This window comes from Colius striatus, chromosome 13, assembly GCF_028858725.1.
Source record: "Colius striatus isolate bColStr4 chromosome 13, bColStr4.1.hap1, whole genome shotgun sequence".
NCBI lineage: Eukaryota > Metazoa > Chordata > Aves > Coliiformes > Coliidae > Colius > Colius striatus.
Genome location: NC_084771.1, coordinates 23,028,986 through 23,043,625, shown reverse-complemented (window position 1 = coordinate 23,043,625; position 14,640 = coordinate 23,028,986). Strand labels below are relative to the sequence as shown.

At 57.3% G+C, this 14,640-nt stretch overlaps 1 pseudogene; it reads left to right on the top strand.

The window, feature by feature from the left end:
- The first annotated feature begins 3,148 nt into the window (after positions 1–3,148).
- Positions 3,149–14,370, top strand: LOC133626563 (leucine-rich repeat-containing protein 14-like; annotated as a pseudogene).
- Positions 14,371–14,640: the final 270 nt, after the last annotated feature.

The following is a 14,640-nucleotide window of genomic DNA, read 5'->3' as shown; positions in this document are numbered from 1 at the left end:
GGGGTGGGATGGGACTCCAGGATTGGGATGGGACCCCAGGGGTGGGATGGGATGGGACTCCAGGGGTAGGATGGGACCTCAGGGGTGGGATGGGACCCCAGGGGTGGGATGGGACCCCAGGGGTGGGATGGGACCCCAGGGGTGGGACCTCAGGAGTGGGATGGGATAGGACTGGGATGGGAATCCAGGGGTGGGATGAGACTGGGATGGGACCCCAGGGGTGGGATGCGACCCCAGGGGTGGGACGCGACCCCAGGGGTGGGACGCGACCCCAGGGATAGGAATTCAGGGATGGGATGGGTCTCCAGGGGTGGGATGGGATGGGACATCAGGGGTGTGATGGCATGGGACTGGATGGGACCCCAGGGGTGGGATGGGACCCCAGGGGTGGGATGGGATGGGACCCCAGGGGTGGGATGGGATGGGATTGGATGGGACTGGATGGGACCCCAGAGGTGGGATGAGTCCCCAGTGGTGGGATGGGAAGGGATGGGATGGGACCCCAGGGGTGGGATGGGACCTCAGGGCTGGGATGGGATGGGACTGGCTGGGACCCCAGGGTTGGGATGGGATGGGACCCCAGGGGTGAGATGGGATGGGATGGGACTGGCTGGGACCCCAGGGTTGGGATGGGATGGGACCCCAGGGGTGGGATAGGAGGGGACCCTAGGGGTGGGATGGTAGGGGACCCTAGCGGTGGGATGGGATGGAATGGGATGGGATGCCCGGGGTGGGATGGGAGGGGATCCCAGGGGTGGGATGGGTCCCTAGGGGTGGGATGGGACCCCAGGGGTGGGATGGAATGGGATGAGACCTCAGGGGTGGGATGGAATGGGACCGGATGGGACACCAGGGGTGGGATGGGATGGAATGGGATGGGACCCCAGGGGTGGGATGAGTCCCCAGGGGTGGGATGGGATGGCATCCCAGGGTTGGGATGGGCCGTCAGGGGTGGGAAAGGACCCCAGGGGTTGGATGGGACACCAGGGGTGGGATGGAATGGGATTGGATGGAACTGGATGGGACCAGAGAGTTGGGATGGGACCCCAGGGGTGGAACCCCAGGGATGGGATGGGACTCCAGGGTTGGGATGGGATGGGACCCCAGGGTTGGGATGGGACCCCAGGGGTGGATTGGGACCCCAGGGGTGGATTGGGACCCCAGGGGTGGGATGGGATGGGAGTGGATGGGACCCAGGGTTGGGATGGGATAGGAACCCAGGGGTGAGATGGGACCCCAGGGGTGGGATGGGACCCCAGGGGTGGGATGGGATGGGACCGCAGGGGTGGGATGGGATGGGACTGGGATGGGACTCCAGGGGTGGGATCTCAGGGATGGGATGGTATCCTGGGACTGGGATGGGACCCTGGGGATGGGATGGGACTGGGAAGGGATCAGACTCCAGGGATAGGACCCTCGGAATAAGATGGGACTCTGAAATTGGGATGGGACTCTGGGGTGGGATGGGTCTGGGAAAGGACTGGACTCCAGGGATAGGACCCTGGGAGAGTGATGGGACATCAGGGTTGGTCTGGGACCCCAGGGCTGATCTGGAGACCCCTGATTTGAGCCCCCAAATTTGGAGCTGAGACCTTGAGTTTGAAGCTGGGATCACTGGGCTGAGACTCCTCCTGAACCGGGACCCCAAAACTGTTTTTGTGGCACCATCACTGCTCTGGGACCTCAGGGCTGGGACCCCTGGACTGGGACCTCAAGTTTGAAGTTTGAGACCCCACGACTGGGACATAGGGCTGGACTGGGAGCCCCCAATACCCTTCTGGTAGCAGGGCTGTGAGCTCCCAGTGCCCTCCCAGTCCCATTCTGAGACCCCCAGTGCTTTACTGGTCCTACTAGGACCTCCAAAACCTACCCAAGAACTGGGTTGAGACCCTCCAAAAGCCATAGGAAGTGGGACTGAGTCCCCTCAAATCCATCAGGAGTGGGGTGAAGGCCCCAAAACCCATCAGGAGCAGGGGCTAAGCCCCCCCAAACCCATCAGGAGTGGGGATGACTCTCCTCCCAAATCTATAGGGAGGCAGTTTGGGTCCCCCAAACCTATCAGGAGAGGGGGTCTAAGCCCCCCGATACCCATGGGAAACTAGACTGAGCCCCCTAAAACCCATCAGGAGTGGGGCTGAGCCCATACCCCAAACCCATAGGGAGCAAGACTGGGCCCCCAAACCTATCAGGAAAAGGGATTGAGCCCCCCAAAACCCATCAGGAGCAGGACTGGGCCCCCCAAACCCATGGTGGGAGTGGGACTGGACCCCCCCACTCCGCTATGCCAACCTCCCCCCTTCTCCCCCCTCCCAGGGCAGGTCCAGAGCCGTCAGTGCATTGAGGCCGTCATCAAATTCGCCTTCGAGGAGAGGCTCTTCCTCATGGCTGACGAGGTGAGTGGGACCCTCAGACTCGGGGGGTATGTGAGGTGGACCCCAACATCTAGGTAACCCCACCAGTTTCCCCCCTCCTCCAGGTGTACCAGGACAACGTGTATGCTGAGGGTTCGGCCTTCCACTCCTTCAGGAAGGTGCTGACAGAGATGGGGCCGCCCTACCTGGACTCGGTGGAACTCACCTCCTTCCACTCCATCTCCAAAGGCTTCACGGGCGACTGAGTGACCTCCCACGGCCACCCCCACCCCGAGGTGGCCACCACAGGTCCTGGGGAGCCACAGAGTGGGGATGAGGATGGTGGAACCCCATGGGCCTCAAGGGTGGTGATGGAAAGAGGCTGGAGGTCCCGTGGGGTCGGGATGGTGATGCCATGGTCCTCTGGAGCCCATGGGGTGGGGATGGTGATGCCATGGTCCTCTGGAGCCTGTGGGATGGTGATGCCATGGTCCTCTGGAGCCTGTGGGGTGGGGATGGTGATGCCATGGTCCTGTGGAGCCCACGGGGTGCGGATGGTGATACCATGGTCCTCTGGAGCCTATGGGATGGGGATGGTGATGCACAAAGAGGCCCCGTGGGGATGTTTATTAGGGTGGTTCTGACGACAGGGAGCCTCCAGGGGCATCTGATGTCAGAGGGTCCTGGTGCCAGGGGGGAAACTCCTCACCTTGTCCCCCTTAAAAGCCCCTCATGGCTCGGGGTGGACAGTGTAGACCTCGACCTCACAGAGAGTGAACTGCTCCTCCCGGCCCAGGATGGTGACGGTGACGTAGCGGCCGCGGAGGCCGTGGCAGCAGATGGTGCTGAGCGACCCAGGACTGGCATCTGTGATGATGCCACAGCTGCAGGGAGCAAACCACAGAATCATTTGGGTTAGAGAAGCCCTTTGAGCTGCTGGAGCCCAGCCCTGAGCCCTCACCCTGCCACGGCTACCACTGACCCACAGCCCTCAGCACCTCAGCTCCACGGCTTTGGGGTCCCTCCAGGGCTGGGCACTCCCCCAGCTCCCTGGGCAGCCTGGCACAGCGGCTGACACCCCTCTCAGGGAAACAGTTCTGCCTCAGCTCCAGCCTCAACCTCCCCTGGGGCACCCTGAGCCCCTTTCCTCTTGGCCCGTCACTCACTAGCTGGGAGCAGAGACCGACCTCCAGCTCACTGCAGCCTCCTGGCAGAGATTTCACCACCAAAACCCCAATATTCTATCTTTTTGTCCAAACACCACCACAAAAACACTACTTTTTTTTCCCTCAAATCACCTCCCCAATTTTCCCCTCAGAACTCCACCAAAATCCCACTTTTTCCCCCTTAAAACTCCACCAAACCCCAACATTTCCCTTCAAAACTCACAAAAAGTTCACTTTTCCCCTCAAAACTACACCAAAGCCCAACTTTTTCGTCAGAACCCCACCAAAGCACCACTTTTCCCCTCAACACTCCACAAAAAACCATCTTCCCCTCAGAACCCCATCAAAAACCCACCTTTGCCCTCAAATATCCACCAACCCCCCACTTTTTCACTCCAAACTCCACTAAAACCACACTTGTCATCTGAAAACACCAACAAAACCCCACTTTTCCCCTCAAAGCTCCCCCAAAATCCCACTGGTGCCTCAGAACCCCACCAATCTCCATCTTTTCCAACTCAGCAGAACTCCAACGTCCCTCTTTTCTCCTTAAAACTCTACAAAAAACCCTTTTTCTCCTCAGAATCCCACAAAAAACCCACTTTTGCCCTCAAAAACCCACCAAATCTCCACTTTTTCACTCCAAGGTCCACTAAAACCACACTTTTCCCCTCAACACTCCACCAAATCCCCACTTTTCTTCTCAAACCTCCACTTTTCCACTGAAAACTCCACAAAAAAAATCCATTTTCCCCCTCAGAATCCCATCAAAAATCCACTTTCGCCCTCAAAAACCCATTGAACCTCCAATTTTAACTCCAAGCTCCACCAAAACCCCACTTTTTCCCCTCAACACTCCACCAAAACTTCACTTTCCCCCTCAAAGCTCCTCCTAATTCCCACTTGTTACTCAGAAGTCCACAAACCCCCACTTTTGCCTTCAAAACTCTGCCAAAACCCAGTTTTCCTCTCAAGACTACACCACAATCCCACTTTCTCCCCACAACACCATCAAAACCCAATTCTTTCCTCTCAGAATCTCACCAAAACCCCACTTTTGCCCTCAACACTCCACCAGAACCTTACTTTTCCCCTTAAAACCCCACAAAAACTCATTTTCACCTCAGATCCACACCAAAAACCTACTTTTACTCTCAAAAATTCATCAAATCCCCACTTTTTAACTTCAAAATCCACTAAAACCCCTTTTCTTCTCAACACTCCACAAAACCCCCACTTTCGCCCTCAACACTCCACAAAACCCCCACTTTTTCACTCCAAACTCCAGTAAAACCCACTGTTCTTCTCAACACTCCACAAAAAACCCCACTTTTCATCTGAAAACTCCACCAAAACTCCACTTTTCCCCTCAGAACCCCATCAAAAACCCAATTTCGCCCTCAAAACCCCACCGAACCTCCACTTTTCCACTCCAGACTCCACCAAGCCCGCACTTTTCCCCTCAGAACCCCACCAATCTCCACTGTTTCCCCTCAGCAGACAACCAATCCCACTCTATTCTCCTTAAAACTCTACAAAAAACCCGTTTTCCCCTCAGAACCCCACCAAAACCCCACTTTTACTCTCAAAAAGCCACCAACCCCCCACTTTTTCACTCCAAGCTCTACCAAAATCCCACTTTTTCCCTCAACACTCCACCAAAACTCCACTTTTCATCTGAAAACTCCACCAAAACTTCATTTATCCCCTCCAAGCTCCTTCAAATTCCACTTGCTCCTCAGAAATTCACAAAACCCCTCACTTTTCCTCTCAAAACTCCACCTTTCCCCTCAGAACCCCATTAAAAACCCACTTTGCCCCGCCGCCCCTCCCCATCCCCGCCCCCCGCAGCGGGCACCTGGCCGGGCTTCCTCCGCTGCTCCCGGACAAAAGCCGCTTCCCAGCTCTTCAGCAGGGCCTTGACCTCCCGCTGCCGCTCCATGGCGTGCGGAGCGGGGCCGTTCCCCGGCCCGGGGCGATCCGAGACCTCCCGGAGCCGCGCAGGGACCGCAGCGTCTGGGGCTCAGATCGAACTTCCCGCTGCCGCCGCCCTTCAGCCAATAAGAAGGGAGGAAGCGATGACAGACACGGCGGCAGCCAATGGGCGGGCGAGGATGGCAGGCGGCACCTAGTAACGACGCCGGGCCCGCCTTCCGTGGTGAAACTCTCGCTCTGATTGGCGGAGGGGCGGTGCCGGGGTGCAGTGCCAATGCCTGGAAGCGCGGCCGTGAGGGGCCCGGCGGGAGCGGGGCGGCGGGCGGGAGGTGAGCTGAGGGGTCCCCGGGGATTGGGGGGCGTGAGGGCAGCTGAGGGGTCTCCGGGGACTGGGGGCGTGAGGGCAGCTGAGGGGTCCCCGGGGATTGGGGGGCGTGAGGGCAGCTGAGGGGTCTCCGGGGACTGGGGGGCGTGAGGGCAGCTGAGGGGTCTCCGGGGACTGGGGGCGTGAGGGCAGCTGAGGGGTCTCCGGGGACTGGGGCGCGTGAGGGCAGCTGAGGGGTCCCCGGGGATTGTGGGGGGTGACGGCAGCTGAGGGGTCCCCGGGGACTGGGGGGGGTGACGGCAGCTGAGGGGGGCCTCAGGGATTGGGGGGCGTGTGGGCAGCTGAAGGGGACCCTGGGCATTGAGGGGGCGTGAGGGCAGCCAAAACTCCACTTTTCATCTGAAAACTCCACCAAAACTGCATTTTTCATCTTAAAACCCCACCAAAACCCCACTTTTCCCCTTAAAACTCCACAAAAACTCATTTTCCTTTCAGTGGACCACCAAACCCTCTCTTTTTCCCTCAGAACCACAAGACACCCTGCTTTTGCCCCAAATATCCACCAAACCCACACCTTACCACTCCAAAGTCCACAAAATCCCACATTTGCCCTTAAAAATACACCAAACCCACACTTTTAATCTAAAAGCCCCACCAAAACTCCACTTTTCCCCTCAAAGCTCCTCCAAAATCCCACTTGTTCCTCTTAAGTCCACCAAATCCCCACTTTTCTTCTCAAACCTCCACTTTTCCACTTAAAATTCCACAAAAAAATCCATTTTCCCCCTCAGAATCCCATCAAAAATCCACTTTCGCCCTCAAAAACCCATTGAACCTCCAATTTTCACTCCAAGCTCCACCAAAACCCCACTTTTTCCCCTCAACACTCCACCAAAACTTCACTTTCCCCCTCAAAGCTCCTCCTAATTCCCACTTGTTACTCAGAAGTCCACAAACCCCCACTTTTGCCTTCAAAACTCTGCCAAAACCCAGTTTTCCTCTCAAGACTCCACCACAATCCCACTTTCTCCCCACAACACCATCAAAACCCAATTCTTTCCTCTCAGAATCTCACCAAAACCCCACTTTTGCCCTCAACACTCCACCAGAACCTTACTTTTCCCCTTAAAACCCCACAAAAACTCATTTTCACCTCAGACCCACACCAAAAACCTACTTTTACTCTCAAAAATTCATCAAATCCCCACTTTTTCACTTCAAACTCCACTAAAACCCCTTTTCTTCTCAACACTCCACAAAACCCCCACTTTTTGACTCCAAACTCCAGTAAAACCCACTGTTCTTCTCAACACTCCACAAAAAAACCCACTTTTCATCTGAAAACTCCACCAAAACTCCACTTTTCCCCTCAGAACCCCATCAAAAACCCAATTTCGCCCTCAAAACCCCACCGAACCTCCACTTTTCCACTCCAGACTCCACCAAGCCCGCACTTTTCCCCTCAGAACCCCACAAATCTCCACTGTTCCCCCTCAGCAGACAACCAACCCCACTCTTTTCTCCTTAAAGCTCTACAAAAACCTTTATTCCCCTCAGAACCCCACAAAAAAACCACTTTTCCCCTCAAAACTCCACCAAACCCCCACTTTTCCCCTCAAAACTCCAGTAAAACCCACTGTTGCCCTCAAAACTCTGCCCAAACCCATTTTTCCCCTCAGAACCGCATCAAAAACTTACCTTTACCCTCAAAAATCCTCCAAATCGCCACTTTTTCACTCAGAACTCCACTAAAACCCCTTTTCTTCTCAACACTCCACAAAACTCCCACTTTTCCCCTCAGAGCTCCACTCAAATCCCACTTGTATCTCAGAAGTCCACCAAACCCCTACTTTTCCCCTCAACACTCCACCAAAACCCCACTTTTCCCCTCCAAGCTCCTCCAAATTCCCACTTGTTCCTCAGAAATTCCACCAAACCCCTCACTTTTCCTCTCAAAACTCCACCTTTCCCCTCAGAACCCCATTAAAAACCCACTTTGCCCCGCCGCCCCTCCCCATCCCCGCCCCCCGCAGCGGGCACCTGGCCGGGCTTCCTCCGCTGCTCCCGGACAAAAGCCGCTTCCCAGCTCTTCAGCAGGGCCTTGACCTCCCGCTGCCGCTCCATGGCGTGCGGAGCGGGGCCGTTCCCCGGCCCGGGGCGATCCGAGACCTCCCGGAGCCGCGCAGGGACCGCAGCGTCTGGGGCTCAGATCGAACTTCCCGCTGCCGCCGCCCTTCAGCCAATAAGAAGGGAGGAAGCGATGACAGACACGGCGGCAGCCAATGGGCGGGCGAGGATGGCAGGCGGCACCTAGTAACGACGCCGGGCCCGCCTTCCGTGGTGAAACTCTCGCTCTGATTGGCGGAGGGGCGGTGCCGGGGTGCAGTGCCAATGCCTGGAAGCGCGGCCGTGAGGGGCCCGGCGGGAGCGGGGCGGCGGGCGGGAGGTGAGCTGAGGGGTCCCCGGGGACTGGGGGCGTGAGGTCAGCTGAGGGGTCCGCGGGGACTGGGGGTGTGAGGGCAGCTGAGGGGTCTCCGGGGATTGGGGGGCGTGAGGGCAGCTGAGGGGGACCCCGGGGATTGTGGGGGGTGACGGCAGCTGAGGGGTCCCCGGGGACCGGGGGGGGTGACGGCAGCTGAGGGGGGCCTCAGGGATTGGGGGGCGTGTGGGCAGCTGAAGGGGACCCTGGGCATTGAGGGGGCGTGAGGGCAGCCAAAACTCCACTTTTCATCTGAAAACTCCACCAAAACTGCATTTTTCATCTTAAAACCCCACCAAAACCCCACTTTTCCCCTTAAAACTCCACAAAAACTCATTTTCCTTTCAGTGGACCACCAAACCCTCTCTTTTTCCCTCAGAACCACAAGACACCCTGCTTTTGCCCCAAATATCCACCAAACCCACACCTTACCACTCCAAAGTCCACAAAATCCCACATTTGCCCTTAAAAATACACCAAACCCACACTTTTAATCTAAAAGCCCCACCAAAACTCCACTTTTCCCCTCAAAGCTCCTCCAAAATCCCACTTGTTCCTCTTAAGTCCACCAAATCCCCACTTTTCTTCTCAAACCTCCACTTTTCCACTTAAAATTCCACAAAAAAATCCATTTTCCCCCTCAGAATCCCATCAAAAATCCACTTTCGCCCTCAAAAACCCATTGAACCTCCAATTTTCACTCCAAGCTCCACCAAAACCCCACTTTTTCCCTCAACACTCCACCAAAACTTCACTTTCCCCCTCAAAGCTCCTCCTAATTCCCACTTGTTCCTCAGAAGTCCACAAATCCCCCACTTTTGTCCTCAAAACTCTGCCAAAACCCAGTTTTCCTCTCAAGACTACACCACAATCCCACTTTCTCCCCACAACACCATCAAAACCCAATTCTTTCCTCTCAGAATCTCACCAAAACCTCACTTTTGCCCTCAACACTCCACCAGAACCTTACTTTTCCCCTTAAAACCCCACAAAAACTCATTTTCACCTCAGATCCACACCAAAAACCTACTTTTACTCTCAAAAATTCATCAAATCCCCACTTTTTCACTTCAAACTCCACTAAAACCCCTTTTCTTCTCAACACTCCACAAAACCCCCACTTTCGCCCTCAACACTCCACAAAACCCCCACTTTTTCACTCCAAACTCCAGTAAAACCCACTGTTCTTCTCAACACTCCACAAAAAAACCCACTTTTCATCTGAAAACTCCACCAAAACTCCACTTTTCCCCTCAGAACCCCATCAAAAACCCAATTTCGCCCTCAAAATCCCACCGAACCTCCACTTTTCCACTCCAGACTCCACCAAGCCCGCACTTTTCCCCTCAGAACCCCACCAATCTCCACTGTTTCCCCTCAGCAGACCACCAACCCCACTCTTTTCTCCTTAAAGCTCTACAAAAACCTTTATTCCCCTCAGAACCCCACAATAAAACACTTTTCCCCTCAAACCTCCACCAAACCCCCACTTTTCCCCTCAGAACTCCAGTAAAACCCACTGTTGCCCTCAAAACTCTGCCCAAACCCATTTTTCCCCTCAGAACCACATCAAAAACTTACCTTTACCCTCAAAAATCCTCCAAATCGCCACTTTTTCACTCAGAACTCCACTAAAACCCCTTTTCTTCTCAACACTCCACAAAACCTCCACTTTTCCGCTCAGAGCTCCACCAAAATCCCGCTTGTATCTCACAAGTCCACCAAACCCCTACTTTTCCCCTCAACACTCCACCAAAACCCCACTTTTCCCCTCCAAGCTCCTCCAAATTCCCACTCGTTCCTCAGAAATTCACAAACTCCCCTCTTTTCCCCTCAACACTCCATCAAAACTCCACTTTTGCCCTCAAAACCCCACCAATCTCCACTGTTCCCCCTCACCAGACAACCAACCCCACTCTTTTCTCCTTAAAACTCCACCAAAACCCATTTTTCCCCTCAGAACCACACCAAAAACCTACTTTTACTCTCAAAAATTCATCAAATCCCCACTTTTTCACTCCAAACTCCACTAAAACCCCTTTTCTTCTCAACACTCCACAAAACCCCCACTTTTTCACTCCAAACTCCAGTAAAACCCACTGTTCTTCTCAACACTCCACAAAAAAACCCACTTTTCATCTGAAAACTCCACCAAAACTCCACTTTTCCCCTCAGAACCCCATCAAAAACCCAATTTCGCCCTCAAAACCCCACCGAACCTCCACTTTTCCACTCCAGACTCCACCAAGCCCGCACTTTTCCCCTCAGAACCCCACAAATCTCCACTGTTCCCCCTCAGCAGACAACCAACCCCACTCTTTTCTCCTTAAACCTCTACAAAAACCTTTATTCCCCTCAGAACCCCACAAAAAAACCACTTTTCCCCTCAAAACTCCACCAAACCCCCACTTTTCCCCTCAAAACTCCAGTAAAACCCACTGTTGCCCTCAAAACTCTGCCCAAACCCATTTTTCCCCTCAGAACCGCACCAAAAACTTACCTTTACCCTCAAAAATCCTCCAAATCGCCACTTTTTCACTCAGAACTCCACTAAAACCCCTTTTCTTCTCAACACTCCACAAAACCCCCACTTTTCCCCTCAGAGCTCCACTAAAATCGCACTTGTATCTCAGAAGTCCACCAAACCCCTACTTTTCCCCTCAACACTCCACCAAAACCCCACTTTTCTCCTCCCAATTCCCACTTGTTCCTCAGAAATTCACAAAACCCCTCACTTTTCCTCTCAAAACTCCACCTTTCCCCTCAGAACCCCATTAAAACCCCACTTTGCCCCGCCGCCCCTCCCCATCCCCGCCCCCCGCAGCGGGCACCTGGCCGGGCTTCCTCCGCTGCTCCCGGACAAAAGCCGCTTCCCAGCTCTTCAGCAGGGCCTTGACCTCCCGCTGCCGCTCCATGGCGTGCGGAGCGGGGCCGTTCCCCGGCCCGGGGCGATCCGAGACCTCCCGGAGCCGCGCAGGGACCGCAGCGTCTGGGGCTCAGATCGAACTTCCCGCTGCCGCCGCCCTTCAGCCAATAAGAAGGGAGGAAGCGATGACAGACACGGCGGCAGCCAATGGGCGGGCGAGGATGGCAGGCGGCACCTAGTAACGACGCCGGGCCCGCCTTCCGTGGTGAAACTCTCGCTCTGATTGGCGGAGGGGCGGTGCCGGGGTGCAGTGCCAATGCCTGGAAGCGCGGCCGTGAGGGGCCCGGCGGGAGCGGGGCGGCGGGCGGGAGGTGAGCTGAGGGGTCCCCGGGGACTGGGGGGCGTGAGGGCAGCTGAGGGGTCTCCGGGGACTAGGGGGCGTGAGGGCAGCTGAGGGGTCCCCGGGGATTGGGGGGGGGGGTGAGGGCATCTGAGGAGTCCCCGGGAATTGGGGGGGGGTGAGGGCAGCTGAGGGGTCCCCACCTATTGGGCGCGGGTGAGGGCAGCTGAGGGGGGCCTCGGGGATTGGGGGGGGTGAGGGCAGCTGAGGGGTCCCTGGGGATTGGGGAGGCGTGAGGGCAGCTGAGGGAGACCCCGGGGATTAGGGGGTTGAGGACAGAGGAAGGGGACCCCGGGGATTGGGGGGGGTGAGGGCAGCTGAAGGGGACCCCGGGGATCGAGGGGGGGTGAGGGCAGCTGAGGGCGGTCGAGGGGTGTGAGGGCAGCACAGGGGGGCCCAGGGAGGGAAGGGGGGTGTCGGAGATCCTGCTGTAGGCTTCCTTTATGGGGTGCTGGGGGTACCCCTCATTAAGAGGGGTGGGTCATGGGTCCTGCCCTGGAGTTCCCTATTGATGGGGAGCTGGGTTAGGAGTGCTATAGGGTGCCCTATTAATGGGGGATAGGATTAGGAGTGCTATGGGAGGTCCTATTGAGAGAGGGCTGGGTTAGGGGTACCCTATTGATGAGGTGCAGATCTAGGGGTGCTGTGGGGTGCCCTATTGATGGGGGGCTGGATTAGAGGTGCTATAGGATGCCCTATAGATAAAGGGCTGGCTTAGGGGTGCTCTAAGATGCCCTATTGATGGGGGCTGGGTTAGGGGTGCTATAGGATGCCCTATTGATGGGGGCTGGGTTAGGGGTGCTATAGGATGCCCTATTGATGGGAGCTGGCTTAGGGGTGCTATAGGATGCCCTATTGATGGGGGCTGGCTTAGGGGTGCCCTATTGCTACGCGCCTATTGCTGCGCGCCGCCCTCCGCTCGCCCTGCGCCCCCCTGCGCCTGCTCTGCCGCGACTTCCACGCCGAGGAGCTCTCCGTCTCCACCGTCGTCTCCCTGCTGGACTCCCTGGAGCCTGCTGCCGTCCGCAGAGTTGTTTTACGCTTCAACAACCTGGGGCTGGCGGGGCTGTGCGAAGTGCTGCCTCACCTCGGCCGCTTCCCCGCGCTGCGCAGCCTCAAGCTGCCCTACAGCAACGTGGACGTGCGCCGCACAGCCCCCGGGCACGGACGCCGGCATCCGCTGCTTGGCCGCTCACCTCCGGGCCTTGCCTGCCCTCAAGGAGCTCGATTTGTACTCCTCCAGGCTTTCTGGGAGACTCAGGCAGCTCCTGGGGTAAGCTGCCCGCTGGGGGAGGGACCCCAAAACCTTCACACGCTGCAGCGGGAGGGAATGTGTGTGTGTGTGGGGGGGGGGTGGCATTGGGGCATCACCCACACCCTGTGGGGGCAGATTTAAGAGGGGATGGAGTCCAACAGTAGCTCTGCACTACCTCAGGGGGTGGTCTCAGGGGGTTTTGAGGAGAGGGTTTGGAAGGTTTGGCATTTGCCCTGTGAGCAAAGATTTAAGAGGGGATGGAGTCCCACAGCAGCTCTGCCTCGGCTCAGGGGGCTGGTCTCAGGGGGTTTTGGGGGGAAGGTTTGGCATTTGCCCCGTGGGCAAAGATTTAAGAGGAGATGGGAGTCCCACAGCAGCTGTGACTCACCTCAGGGGGCTGGTCTCAGGGGGTTTTGGGGGGAAGGTTTGGCATTTGCCCCGTGGGCAAAGATTTAAGAGGAGATGGGAGTCCCACAGCAGCTCTGCCTCGGCTCAGGGGAGGCATAAAAGAGGGGTTTGGGGTGCCTGAAGATGTTTTGGGCAGCCTCAGGGTGTTTTGGGGTTGGGATTTGGCATTGGGGAACTGTCTACACCCTGTGGGCAAAGATTTAAGAGGGGATGGAGTCCCACAGCAGCTCTGCCTTGGCTCGGGGGTTTTAGGGGAGTTGCCCAGTTTGGCACTGTGCAACTGTCTACACTTATGAGGAGATGGAGTCCCAGAGCAGCTCTGCCTCACTCAGGGGGCTGGTCTCAGGAGGTTTGGGGATACCTCACGGGGGTTGGGGGAGACTTTGGGGGAGCTGAGGGATTTTGGGGGATCCTGGGGGTGGAATTTGGGCAGCCTCAGGGTTTTAGGGGTCTGTGGCTGGTTTGGGGAGGGCCTCAGGGGATTTGGAGGTGGGGGAGCCTCGTGGTGGTTTGGGGGTGCTTTGGGGGTTCCCCACTCACTCTGCCACCCCACCCTGTCCTCCCAGCGAGCTGCAGACTCCCCTGGAGAGTCTGGCGCTGGCCTTCTGCTGCCTGCTCCCCTCCGACCTCATCTTCCTGTCCTCGAGCCTCCACGCGCCCTCCCTGCTCCAGCTGGACCTGAGCGGCCACAACCTCACGTCCCCCAGCCTCCTGCAACCCTTGCGGACGCTGCTGGAAGCCGCTTCGTGCTCGCTGCTGCAGCTGGAGCTGCTGGAGTGTCAGCTGGGGGACGCGGAGCTGGAGCTGCTGCTGCCGGCGCTGCGCCGCTCCCGCCGCCTGCGCTGCCTCGGTCTCCTCGGCACCCCCCTGAGCGCGGCGGCGCTGCGCGGCCCTGCCCGACCTGCGCCTCGTGGGCTACTCGCAGCCGCCGCGGGGCTCCGGCCACCACACCCCTACGCAGGGGGAGGAGGGTTTCCCGGCGGAGCTGTGCCGGCTGCTGGCGAGCGCGGGTAGAGCAGACGCCGTGTGGACGACCAGCCTCCAGCGCTACGGAGCCATCGACTACTTCAGCTTGTAGCATCCCCCCCCCAGGGAAGCTTCACCTCGGGGCGCTGTGCCGGGCTCTGGGCTGTGCCACTCGCTTATGGTGAGTTCATTAAAGCCAACCCCACCTTGCCTGATTAACCCAAGTCCTCCTGGGATGCTTGGCAGGAGGAAGTGGCAGAGCTCAGCGGAGGGGATGGAGCTCTTCTGCTTTTAATGGACCAAGGAGAGAGCTGGCTGCTGTTCTGGCACACAGGGCACTGACCAGAGAATCATTACAGATGGAAAAGCCCTTTGAGCTGCTGGAGTCCAACCCTGACCCCACAGTGCCACAGCCACCACTGAGCCACGGCCCTCAAGCACCTCAGCCCCACGGCTCTGGGACCCCTCCAGGGCTGGGCACTCCCCCAG